General features: G+C 47.1%; 1 pseudogene; it reads left to right on the top strand.

Annotated features, from left to right (window-relative positions):
- Positions 1-4,100: 4,100 nt before the first annotated feature.
- Positions 4,101-13,979, top strand: part of LOC118936903 — a 66,202-nt pseudogene continuing 56,323 nt past the window's right edge.

Below are 13,979 nucleotides of genomic sequence, written 5' to 3'. Positions count from 1 at the left end.
TCTCAGTGTCTCTCTCTGTGTCTCTCTCTCTGTCTCTCTCTCTGTGTCTCTCTCTCTGTGTCTCGCTCTCTCAGTCTCTCTCTCTGTCTCCCTCTCTGTCTCCCTCTCTGTCTCCCTCTCTGTCTCCCTCTCTGTGTCTCCCTCTCTGTGTCTCCCTCTCTGTGTCTCCCTCTCTGTGTCTCTCTCTCTCTGTCTCTCTCTCTCTCTGTGTCTCTCTCTCTGTGTCTCTCTCTCTCTCAGTCTCTCTCTGTCTCAGTCTCTCTCTGTCTCTCAGCCTGCCAGCCTGTCTAGCTGTCTGTCTGCCAGCCTGTGTAGCTGTCTGTCTGCCAGCCTGTCTAGCTGTCTGTCTGCCAGACTGTCTAGCTGTCTGTCTGCCAGACTGTCTAGCTGTCTGTCTGCCAGACTGTCTAGCTGTCTGTCTGCCAGACTGTCTAGCTGTCTATCTGCCAGACTGTCTAGCTGTCTGCCTGCCAGACTGTCTAGCTGTATGTCTGCCAGACTGTCTAGCTGTATGTCTGCCAGACTGTCTAGCTGTATGTCTGCCAGACTGTCTAGCTGTCTGTCTGCCAGACTGTCTAGCTGTCTGTCTGCCACTCTCTCTCGATCACTGTTTATCTGTGTGCCAACCCACTCACTGACTTCGTGACTCTTCGTTGTAAGCAGGCACAACCACGGACAGTTTCAAGGAGCTGTGGCTGGGGAACGGCTCCGTCTCTCCGGCTGCCGTCAGGAAGTACTTCTCCTTCTCATGACGCTTCAGGTCCACCAGCACTCAGATGGGCTACCAGCAAAACAGGACCACAACAGTGCTGAGATTCAGGTTCTAGATTGTTCTAGATCAGGGTTGGCAGGTAGCCTAGAGGTTAGAGCATTTGGCCAGTAACAGTAAGGTTGCTAGATTGAATCCCCGATTCCCCAAGGTAAAAATCTGTCGTTCAGCCCCTGAACAAGGCAGTTAACCCACTGTTCCTAGGCTGTCATTGTAAATAAGAATTTGTTCTTAACTGATTTGCCGAGTTAAATAAAAGGTTAAATAAAGATGGTTAGAATCAATGGAACCAAAACAGACCTATCTTTTTGTCAATATGTAAACAGAGACATTTAGAAATATTACATGGGAAAGTATTCAACGCTATGATTGATGAATTGATTGGGAGGCACGCAGAAGGGCCCTCTTTCCTCTTTCTGATAGTTCAGCAACCTGTTATAAGGAATGACAAGGCAGGCTACTACAGACTGACATGAACAACACGCCATAGCCTGCTATACAAACGCTGCAGTGTAACACACTTACCACGATCAAAGCAGCCAGTGCGATCTGACAGTGAAGACAATCCACTGTGTTCCATTCCTCCATTCCAACACAGCAGCGGATCTGTACCGTTCCGTGTTAAAAGACTGTTTGGAGGACGAGGCAAAGACTGTGTTTTATATTTCGATTATTGTAGGTAGCGTATCCACTGAGGTTTATAATACGGGTTGAAGTTTACTTCCAGTCGCAGAGAAACACCGAAGTGGAAATAAATCCGTGCAGAAAACTACATTAAACAGGTACAAGACGGACCAAAGCGATTCCGTTTTCTTACATCTAATAAAACTACGACCCCTTGCTGGCTTGGAGGGTGAAATGTGTGCGAAAACATATTCTTTACGGTTTACTTACATCTTCTTTAAAACAAACGATTTCAAGGTGTAAAATGTGAATTGATAGCACGGGAACTTTCACAAGTTATTTTTTTGCATTCATTAAACTAATCTAGAGTATTGTAATGAAACAGCAGTGAGCAGGTCTCGAACCCTCGACCTTCGAGCCCGTGGTCCGGCGCGCTATCGACTGCAGGGTCGATTTCCGCGCTTATAAACCCAGGGTCGTTACAGTATTAACAATGTACATGAACTGTCAGAAGTTGTCAGATTTTTCCGATATGATAAACTATTCTGATCCCAATGAAGAGTGGTTTGTTTGACACGCAGGTTAATAATGTTTACGCTTTCTAGCATCCGATGCAGATTCACTCTCTAACAACTAACCCGGCTACTTGTAATCTAGCTTCTTTGAAAGTGGACATTAATTAAAATCAGGTAATTCTAGTTTACCAACTACTTTAATAATTTTCATCAGAACTGCCGAGCCCTTGGAATACCACAGTAGTTATATGGTGAGTACTGCATATATAAATCACATTGGTTGTTACTTGTATTGAACTTGCCAGAAGATACGACCGTACCGTTACGCATGTTAACACAGAGCTGCACTGAGGACAGAACGTAATCATCGCTACATTGAAATACTGTTAGTTTTCTCTGAAAACGTTCCTTTTGTCCTCATGCTAGCAGTAAACCACAGTTACGTTGAACAACAAAGGGACTGATGGGTTGACACATTCCAAAATGGCTGAGGTACAGCTCAGTGTAAACCAGTGCAACGGCAGAGTGGTATCTTCTCTACAAGTATTCTACTTTCCACCTGCCAGTGTGATGTTGACACACGTTACGTTGACTGCTAGAATAGGATGCCCTGAACGTGATGGTACTACGAGAGTAACTTGAGGGGGTTATTGTTATCTGCAGAAAGAGAACTGCAGGCCTGATGGAAGGGAGCTGGGTGAATTCAGAACCACTACATTGAATATAGGTGAGTAGAAGAACTAGGATCAACACTCAAGTAGACATGATCCACAGTGATGAATGTAGGTTCTTTACTACCCTTACAAACAAAGGGGTCCTTCTCATTCAATCTTTCCCCCGACACACACTATCTCTGAACCCTCTCTACCCCTTCACCTCCTCTCCCTCCTCCTCCACCTCCTCTCTCTCTCTCCTCCGCGTCCTCTCTCTCTCCACCTCCCCTCTCTCTCCTCCTCCGCCTCCCCTCTCCGCCTCCCCTCTCTCCTCCTCCGCCTCCTCTCTCTCTCCTCCGCCTCCTCTCTCTCTACCCCTCCACCTCCTCTCTCTCTCCTCCTCCGCCTCCCCTCTCTCCTCCTCCGCCTCCTCTCTCTCTACCCTTCCACCTCCTCTCTCTCTCCTCCTCCGCCTCCTCTCTCTCTACCCCTCCACCTCCTCTCTCTCTCTCCTCCTCCGCCTCCTCTCTCTCTCTCTCTCTCTCTCCTCCTCCACCTCCTCTCTCTCTCTCTCTAGACCTCTGAACCTTTCACCTATTACTACCTGACAGGGCAAGGAGATTGAGGTTGTAACCTCATGTAAATATCTTGGAATTTTAATTGATGACGGCTTCTCTTTTAAATTGCATATTCAACATCTTACAAAAAAAATGAAGCTGAAATTGGGATTTATTTTAGGAATAAGGCCTGTTTTTCTTTTGAAGCCAGGAGGCTAGTATCGGCTACATTTATGCCTTTACTAGACTATGAGGATATTTTATATATGAATGCTTCCGCTCAGTGTTTGAAATCAATTGACACTCTTTACCATGGCACTTTGAGATTTATTTTAAACTGCAAAACCTTTACGCACCACTGCACTTTGTATACCAGGGTTGGCTGGCCTTCTCTAGTCATGCGTAGGCTCAGGCACTGGTATACTTTTATTTACAAAGCCATTTTGGGTTTACTACCTTTTTATTTGGCCATTTTTTTGTTCAGAAATGTGGTGGGTCGTCTCTTCGTTTGCTGGACTTTATCCCGCTAACTGTTCCAAATGTCCGAACTGAATTTGGTAAAAGGGCTTTTATGTCCTCTGCGCCACCGTCTTGGAACGCCTTACAAAATACTTTTAAACTGGAAGAACTTGTCCCGATTGGTGTTTTTAAATCACTGATGAAGGATCTTGAGGCTGATTCCCTGACCTGTCAATGTTTTTAATTTTCTGTTTTATAATCTTGTGAATTCTATGGTTTTTACTAGATTACTTGTAGTTTTTCATGTTGTCTGTCTGTAATTTTTGTATTGACTTGGTGCTGCCTATCTTGGCCAGGACGCTCTTGAAAAAGAGATTTTAAATCTGAATGAATGTATCTTAAATAAAGGTTCAATTTAAAAAATGAAGTTGTATTCTGCACGTGACAAATACAATTTGATTTTACTGTAGGCAACGCCCTCAGATTGACTGGTATTGATTGTGCTTCTCAGCTGTGATTCTGATACTTGGCTCTGCTGTGCTGGGCTCTGTACCGTGACACCGTGTGTCTGGACCACTATGATAACACGTTGGATGCCTGTCTCATCGCCCTGCTGGCTGCTCTTAAGAGCGGTGAGACCTGCTGACATTACAGATACAAGGGGCTTGCTGTGCTCTCCCATCTATACATTAGCTGTGTTGTGCTCTCCCATCTATACATTAGATGTGCTGTGCTCTCCCATCTATACATTAGATATGCTGTGCTCTCCCATCTATACATTAGATGTGTTGTGTTGTGCTCTCCCATCTATACATTAGCTGTGTTGTGCTCTCCCATCTATACATTAGCTGTGTTGTGCTCTCCATCTATACATTAGATGTGTTGTTCTCTCCCATCTATACATTAGCTGTGTTGTGCTCTCCCATCTATACATTAGCTGTGTTGTGCTCTCCATCTATACATTAGATGTGTTGTTCTCTCCCATCTATACATTAGCTGTGTTGTGCTCTCCCATCTATACATTAGATGTGTTGTGTTGTGCTCTCCCATCTATACATTAGATGCATTGTGTTGTGCTCTCCCATCTATACATTAGCTGTGTTGTGCTCTCCCATCTATACATTAGCTGTGTTGTGCTCTCCCATCTATACATTAGCTGTGTTGTGCTCTCCATCTATACATTAGATGTGTTGTTCTCTCCCATCTATACATTAGATGTGTTGTGCTCTCCCATCTATACATTAGATGTGCTGTGCTCTCCCATCTATACATTAGATGCATTGTGTTGTGCTCTCCCATCTATACATTAGATGTGCTGTGCTCTCCCATCTATACATTAGATGTGCTGTGCTCTCCCATCTATACATTAGATGTGCTGTGCTCTCCCATCTATACATTAGATGTGCTGTGCTCTCCCATCTATACATTAGATGTGCTGTGTTGTGCTCTCCCATCTATACATTAGATGCATTGTGTTGTGCTCTCCCATCTATACATTAGCTGTGTTGTGCTCTCCCATCTATACATTAGATGTGCTGTGCTCTCCCATCTATACATTAGATGTGCTGTGCTCTCCCATCTATACATTAGATGTGCTGTGCTCTCCCATCTATACATTAGATGTGCTGTGCTCTCCCATCTATACATTAGATGTGCTGTGCTCTCCCATCTATACATTAGATGTGCTGTGTTGTGCTCTCCCATCTATACATTAGATGCATTGTGTTGTGCTCTCCCATCTATACATTAGCTGTGTTGTGCTCTCCCATCTATACATTAGATGTGCTGTGCTCTCCCATCTATACATTAGATGTGCTGTGCTCTCCCATCTATACATTAGATGTGTTGTGTTGTGCTCTCCCATCTATACATTAGCTGTGTTGTGCTCTCCCATCTATACATTAGCTATGTTGTGCTCTCCATCTATACATTAGATGTGTTGTTCTCTCCCATCTATACATTAGCTGTGTTGTGCTCTCCCATCTATACATTAGCTGTGTTGTGCTCTCCATCTATACATTAGATGTGTTGTTCTCTCCCATCTATACATTAGCTGTGTTGTGCTCTCCCATCTATACATTAGCTGTGTTGTGCTCTCCCATCTATACATTAGATGTGTTGTGTTGTGCTCTCCCATCTATACATTAGCTGTGTTGTGCTCTCCCATCTATACATTAGATGTGTTGTTCTCTCCCATCTATACATTAGCTGTGTTGTGCTCTCCCATCTATACATTAGATGTGTTGTGTTGTGCTCTCCCATCTATACATTAGCTGTGTTGTGCTCTCCCATCTATACATTAGCTGTGTTGTGCTCTCCCATCTATACATTAGCTGTGTTGTGCTCTCCATCTATACATTAGATGTGTTGTTCTCTCCCATCTATACATTAGATGTGTTGTGCTCTCCCATCTATACATTAGATGCATTGTGTTGTGCTCTCCCATCTATACATTAGATGTGCTGTGCTCTCCCATCTATACATTAGATGTGCTGTGCTCTCCCATCTATACATTAGATGTGCTGTGCTCTCCCATCTATACATTAGATGTGCTGTGCTCTCCCATCTATACATTAGATGTGCTGTGTTGTGCTCTCCCATCTATACATTAGATGCATTGTGTTGTGCTCTCCCATCTATACATTAGCTGTGTTGTGCTCTCCCATCTATACATTAGATGTGCTGTGCTCTCCCATCTATACATTAGCTGTGTTGTGCTCTCCCATCTATACATTAGATGTGCTGTGCTCTCCCATCTATACATTAGATGTGTTGTGCTCTCCCATCTATACATTAGATGTGCTGTGCTCTCCCATCTATACATTGGATGTGTTGTGTTGTGCTCTCCCATCTATACATTAGCTGTGTTGTGCTCTCCCATCTATACATTAGCTGTGTTGTGCTCTCCCATCTATACATTAGATGTGTTGTTCTCTCCCATCTATACATTAGATGTGTTGTGCTCTCCCATCTATACATTAGCTGTGTTGTGCTCTCCCATCTATACATTAGATGTGTTGTGCTCTCCCATCTCAGAGAAGAATGCCACAGCATGGAAGAAAGTAGAGCGGTTCATTTGAATGAAATAGAACTGACCTCGTGATTATAACCTCGCTCAGAAAACCAGACAGTCGTGAGGCATTCCTGATTAAATCAGGGTAAAAATGACTTGAGTACGTAGTGTTCCCGTTGTCCCATGTTGTTTTCTCCTCTGCCTCACAGCTCGTCTCCCCGAGGTGACGGTTAACCAGGAGAACAGCAGAGTTCTGAACACCCTGTAGGGGCCTCCTTCGCTGTGTGTTGATGAGTAAGTATCTTCCTTCCATTCACCCCGTCACTCAGGACGGACCCATTTCCATCCATAGAAGAGGAAGCCCATTGAAACCTTTACCATGGACTTATGATGATGTGAGTTTTAACCATAGATATGTATACTGTGGTTGTAACAGTGTTGTATCTGTCCTGTGTAGCTCTATAGCGGTGGTATCTGTCCTGTGTAGCTCTATAGCGGTGGTATCTGTCCTGTGTAGCTCTATAGCGGTGGTATCTGTCCTGTGTAGCTCTATACTGGTTGTATCTGTCCTGTGTAGCTCTATACTGGTGGTATCTGTCCTGTGTAGCTCTATACTGGTGGTATCTGTCCTGTGTAGCTCTATACTGGTGGTATCTGTCCTGTGTAGCTATATAGCGGTGGTATCTGTCCTGTGTAGCTCTATAGCAGTGGTATCTGTCCTGTGTAGCTCTATATGGGTTGTATCTGTCCTGTGTAGCTCTATACTGGTTGTATCTGTCCTGTGTAGCTCTATACTGGTGGTATCTGTCCTGTGTAGCTCTATACTGGTTGTATCTGTCCTGTGTAGCTCTATAGCGGTGGTATCTGTCCTGTGTAGCTCTATAGCGGTGGTATCTGTCCTGTGTAGCTCTATACTGGTTGTATCTGTCCTGTGTAGCTCTATACTGGTTGTATCTGTCCTGTGTAGCTCTATACTGGTTGTATCTGTCCTGTGTAGCTCTATACTGGTGGTATCTGTCCTGTGTAGCTCTATAGCAGTGGTATCTGTCCTGTGTAGCTCTATATGGGTTGTATCTGTCCTGTGTAGCTCTATACTGGTTGTATCTGTCCTGTGTAGCTCTATACTGGTTGTATCTGTCCTGTGTAGCTCTATACTGGTTGTATCTGTCCTGTGTAGCTCTATACTGGTTGTATCTGTCCTGTGTAGCTCTATAGTGGTGGTATCTGTCCTGTGTAGCTCTATACTGGTTGTTGACCCCACAGCTGAAGAGGAGAGTCTGTGCACATCCACAATCACCGTGGTAACAGACGAGGAAGAGGGACTCTGTGCCCCCCACAAACCAGGTCAGAAACATACAGTTCCCTGAAGGTAGCTAACCACCACCTCTTCCCATAGACACTGCCCAAACTACCCCCCCCCCCCCTCTACCACCTCTTCCCATAGACACTGCCCAAACTACCCCCCCCCCCCCACCACCTCTTCCCATAGACACTGCCCAAACTACCCCCCCCTCTACCACCTCTTCCCATAGACACTGCCCAAACTACCCCCCCCCCCACCACCTCTTCCCATAGACACTGCCCAAACTACCCCCCCCCCCCCCCCCTCTACCACCTCTTCCCATAGACACTGCCCAAACTACCCCCCCCCCCCCTCTACCACCTCTTCCCATAGACACTGCCCAAACTACCCCCTCTTCCCATATAAAAATTTGGCCCGAGGGTGATTCTTCTGAGCAAAACAACTTTAAACACCGGAACCTCTGTCCTGGTTAAACACCAGAACCTAGCGGAACCTGTGTCCTGGATAAACACCAGAACCTAGCGGAACCTGTGTCCTGGACAAACACCAGAACCTAGCGGAACCTGTGTCCTGGACAAACACCAGAACCTAGCGGAACCTGTGTCCTGGATAAACACCAGAACCTAGCGGAACCTGTGTCCTGGATAAACACCAGAACCTAGCGGAACCTGTGTCCTGGATAAACACCAGAACCTAGCGGAACCTCTGTCCTGGTTAAACACCAGAACCTAGCGGAACCTGTGTCCTGGATAAACACCAGAACCTAGCGGAACCTCTGTCCTGGTTAAACACCAGAACCTAGCGGAACCTGTGTCCTGGATAAACACCAGAACCTAGCGGAACCTGTGTCCTGGATAAACACCAGAACCTAGCGGAACCTGTGTCCTGGTTAAACACCGCAACCTAGCAGAACCTGTGTCCTGGTTAAACACCGCAACCTAGCAGAACCTGTGTCCTGGTTAAACACCGGAACCTAGCGGAACCTGTGTCCTGGTTAAACACCGCAACCTAGCGGAACCTGTGTCCTGGTTAAACACCGGAACCTGTGTCCTGGTTAAACACCGGAACCTAGCGAAACCTGTGTCCTGGTTAAACACCAGCAAATCAGCTCCAAGTCATTTTAATTATGGAAATCAGCTCCAAAGTACAATAAAGAAATTGAGTGTACAAAACATTAGGAACACCTGTTCTTTCCATGACAGATTGACCAGGTGAAACCTATGATTATTAAGGTATGAATTGTGTGTGTGTGCCATGAGAGGGTGAATGGGCAAGATAAAGTGCCTTTGAACAGGTATGGTAGGTGCTGTGTGTGTCAAGAACTGCAACGCTGCTGGATTTTTCCACACTCAACAGTTTCCTGTGTGTATCAAGAATGGTCCACCACCCAAAGGACATCCAGCCAACTTGACACAACTGTGGGAAGCGTTGGAGTCAACATGAGCCAGCATCCCTGTGGAACACTTCCCACACCTTGTAGAGTCCATGCCCCGACAAACTGATGTTGTTCTGAGGGAAAAAGGGGGTGCGACTCAATATTAGGAAGGTGTTCCTAATGTTTTGTACACACATGGTGTATGTGAAAAGATATTTTATCAAATGATTTGTAATTATGTTCCGGCCAATGGCCATCCGCTCAATAAAATAAATTGTCCCACGGCTGAAAGTTGATGGTCCCTGCTATAACCACTTCCCTAGGCCCCAACAACCCTTAAACCAGTCGGAAACCAACCACTTCCTTAGGCCCCAATCAACTCTTCAACCAGTCTGAAACCAACCCCTTCCCTAGGCCCAAATCAACCCTTAAACCAGTCGGAAACCAACCACTTCCTTAGGCCCCAATCAACTCTTCAACCAGTCTGAAACCAACCACTTCCCTAGGCCCCAATCAACCCTTAAACCAGTCTGAAACCAACCCCTTCCCTAGGCCCCAATCAACCCTTAAACCAGTCTGAAACCAACCCCTTCCCTAGGCCCCAAGCAACCCTTAAACCAGTCTGAAACCAACCCCTTCCTTAGGCCCCAATCAACCCTTAAACCAGTCTGAACCAACCCCTTCCCTAGGCCCCAATCAACCCACTTCTGGTTAACCCCTTCCTTAGGCCCCAATCAACCCTTAAACCAGTCTGAAACCAACCCCTTCCCTAGGTCCCAATCAACCCACTTCTGGTTAACCCCTTCCTTAGGCCCCAATCAACCCTTAAACCAGTCTGAAACCAACCCCTTCCCTAGGCCCCAATCAACCCTAAAACCAACCCCTTCCTTAGGCCCCAATCAACCCTTAAACCAGTCTGAAACCAACCCCTTCCTTAGGCCCCAATCAACCCTTAAACCAGTCTGAAACCAACCCCTTCCTTAGGCCCCAACCAACCCTTAAACCAGTCTGAAACCAACCCCTTCCTTAGGCCCCAATCAACCCTTAAACCAGTCTGAAACCAACCACTTCCCTAGGCCCCAATCAACCCTTAAACCAGTCTGAAACCAACCCCTTCCTTAGGCCTCAATCAACCCTTAAACCAGTCCGAACCAACCCCTTCCCTAGGCCCCAATCAACCCACTTCTGGTTAACCCCTTCCTTAGGCCCCAATCAACCCTTAAACCAGTCTGAAACCAACCCCTTCCCTAGGCCCCAATCAACCCTAAAACCAACCCCTTCCTTAGGCCCCAATCAACCCTTAAACCAGTCTGAAACCAACCCCTTCCTTAGGCCCCAACAAATCCTTAAACCAGTCTGAAACCAACCCCTTCCCTAGGCCCCAATCAACCCTTAAACCAGTCTGAAACCAACCCCTTCCTTAGGCCCCAATCAACCCTTAAACCAGTCTGAAACCAACCCCTTCCCTAGGCCCCAATCAAACCTTAAACCAGTCTGAAACCAACCCCTTCCTTAGGCCCCAATCAACCCTTAAACCAGTCCGAACCAACCCCTTCCCTAGGCCCCAATCAACCCACTTCTGGTTAACCTCTTCCTTAGGCCCCAATCAACCCTTAAACCAGTCTGAAACCAACCCCTTCCCTAGGTCCCAATCAAACCACTTCTGGTTAACCCCTTCCTTAGGCCCCAATCAACCCTTAAACCAGTCTGAAACCAACCCCTTCCCTAGGCCCCAATCAACCCTAAAACCAACCCCTTCCTTAGGCCCCAATCAACCCTTAAACCAGTCTGAAACCAACCCCTTCCTTAGGCCCCAACAAATCCTTAAACCAGTCTGAAACCAACCCCTTCCTTAGGCCCCAATCAACCCTTAAACCAGTCTGAAACCAACCCCTTCCTTAGGCCCCAATCAACCCTTAAACCAGTCTGAAACCAACCCCTTCCCTAGGTCCCAATCAAACCACTTCTGGTTAACCCCTTCCTTAGGCCCCTATCAACCCTTAAACCAGTCTGAAACCAAACCCTTCCCTAGGCCCCAATCAACCCTAAAACCAACCCCTTCCTTAGGCCCCAATCAACCCTTAAACCAGTCTGAAACCAACCCCTTCCTTAGGCCCCAACAAATCCTTAAACCAGTCTGAAACCAACCCCTTCCTTAGGCCCCAACCAACCCTTAAACCAGTCTGAAACCAACCCCTTCCTTAGGCCCCAATCAACCCTTAAACCAGTCTGAAACCAACCCCTTCCCTAGGCCCCAAGCAACCCTTAAACCAGTCTGAAACCAACCCCTTCCTTAGGCCCCAATCAACCCTTAAACCAGTCTGAACCAACCCCTTCCCTAGGCCCCAATCAACCCACTTCTGGTTAACCCCTTCCTTAGGCCCCAATCAATCCTTAAACCAGTCTGAAACCAACCCCTTCCCTAGGTCCCAATCAACCCACTTCTGGTTAATCCCTTCCTTAGGCCCCAATCAACCCTTAAACCAGTCTGAAACCAACCCCTTCCCTAGGGCCCAATCAACCCTAAAACCAACCCCTTCCTTAGGCCCCAATCATCGCTTAAACCAGTCTGAAACCAACCCCTTCCTTAGGCCCCAAGAAATCCTTAAACCAGTCTGAAACCAACCCCTTCCCTAGGCCCAATCAACCCTTAAACCAGTCTGAAACCAACCCCTTCCTTAGGCCCCAATCAACCCTTAAACCAGTCTGAAACCAACCCCTGCCCTAGGCCCCAATCAAACCTTAAACCAGTCTGAAACCAACCCCTTCCTTATGCCCCAATCAACCCTTAAACCAGTCCGAACCAACCCCTTCCCTAGGCCCCAATCAACCCACTTCTGGTTAACCCCTTCCTTAGGCCCCAATCAACCCTTAAACCAGTCTGAAACCAACCCCTTCCCTAGGTCCCAATCAAACCACTTCTGGTTAACCCCTTCCTTAGGCCCCAATCAACCCTTAAACCAGTCTGAAACCAACCACTTCCCTAGGCCCCAATCAACCCTTAAACCAGTCTGAAACCAACCCCTTCCTTAGGCCCCAATCAACCCTTAAACCAGTCTGAAACCAACCCCTTCCCTAGGTCCCAATCAACCCACTTCTGGTTAACCCCTTCCTTAGGCCCCAATCAACCCTTAAACCAGTCTGAAACCAACCCCTTCCCTAGGCCCCAATCAACCCTAAAACCAACCCCTTCCTTAGGCCCCAATCAACCCTTAAACCAGTCTGAAACCAACCCCTTCCTTAGGCCCCAACAAATCCTTAAACCAGTCTGAAACCAACCCCTTCCCTAGGCCCCAATCAACCCTTAAACCAGTCTGAAACCAACCCCTTCCTTAGGCCCCAATCAACCCTTAAACCAGTCTGAAACCAACCCCTTCCCTAGGCCCCAATCAAACCTTAAACCAGTCTGAAACCAACCCCTTCCTTAGGCCCCAATTAACCCTTAAACCAGTCCGAACCAACCCCTTCCCTAGACCCCAATCAACCCACTTCTGGTTAACCTCTTCCTTAGGCCCCAATCAACCCTTAAACCAGTCTGAAACCAACCCCTTCCCTAGGTCCCAATCAAACCACTTCTGGTTAACCCCTTCCTTAGGCCCCAATCAACCCTTAAACCAGTCTGAAACCAACCCCTTCCCTAGGCCCCAATCAACCCTAAAACCAACCCCTTCCTTAGGCCCCAATCAACCCTTAAACCAGTCTGAAACCAACCCCTTCCTTAGGCCCCAACAAATCCTTAAACCAGTCTGAAACCAACCCCTTCCTTAGGCCCCAATCAACCCTTAAACCAGTCTGAAACCAACCCCTTCCTTAGGCCCCAATCAACCCTTAAACCAGTCTGAAACCAACCCCTTCCCTAGGTCCCAATCAAACCACTTCTGGTTAACCCCTTCCTTAGGCCCCTATCAACCCTTAAACCAGTCTGAAACCAAACCCTTCCCTAGGCCCCAATCAACCCTAAAACCAACCCCTTCCTTAGGCCCCAATCAACCCTTAAACCAGTCTGAAACCAACCCCTTCCTTAGGCCCCAACAAATCCTTAAACCAGTCTGAAACCAACCCCTTCCCTAGGCCCCAATCAACCCTTAAACCAGTCTGAAACCAACCCCTTCCTTAGGCCCCAATCAACCCTTAAACCAGTCTGAAACCAACCCCTTCCCTAGGCCCCAATCAAACCTTAAACCAGTCTGAAACCAACCCCTTCCTTAGGCCCCAATCAACCCTTAAACCAGTCCGAACCAACCCCTTCCCTAGGCCCCAATCAACCCACTTCTGGTTAACCTCTTCCTTAGGCCCCAATCAACCCTTAAACCAGTCTGAAACCAACCCCTTCCCTAGGTCCCAATCAAACCACTTCTGGTTAACCCCTTCCTTAGGCCCCAATCAACCCTTAAACCAGTCTGAAACCAACCCCTTCCCTAGGCCCCAATCAACCCTAAAACCAACCCCTTCCTTAGGCCCCAATCAACCCTTAAACCAGTCTGAAACCAACCCCTTCCTTAGGCCCCAACAAATCCTTAAACCAGTCTGAAACCAACCCCTTCCTTAGGCCCCAATCAACCCTTAAACCAGTCTGAAACCAACCCCTTCCTTAGGCCCCAATCAACCCTTAAACCAGTCTGAAACCAACCCCTTCCCTAGGTCCCAATCAAACCACTTCTGGTTAACCCCTTCCTTAGGCCCCTATCAACCCTTAAACCAGTCTGAAACC

The sequence above is a fragment of the Oncorhynchus mykiss genome, chromosome 10 (genome assembly GCF_013265735.2).
Source record: "Oncorhynchus mykiss isolate Arlee chromosome 10, USDA_OmykA_1.1, whole genome shotgun sequence".
Classification (NCBI taxonomy): domain Eukaryota; kingdom Metazoa; phylum Chordata; class Actinopteri; order Salmoniformes; family Salmonidae; genus Oncorhynchus; species Oncorhynchus mykiss.
The sequence above is the reverse complement of the archived record's forward strand: the minus strand, read 5'-3'. Positions and strand labels throughout refer to the sequence as shown.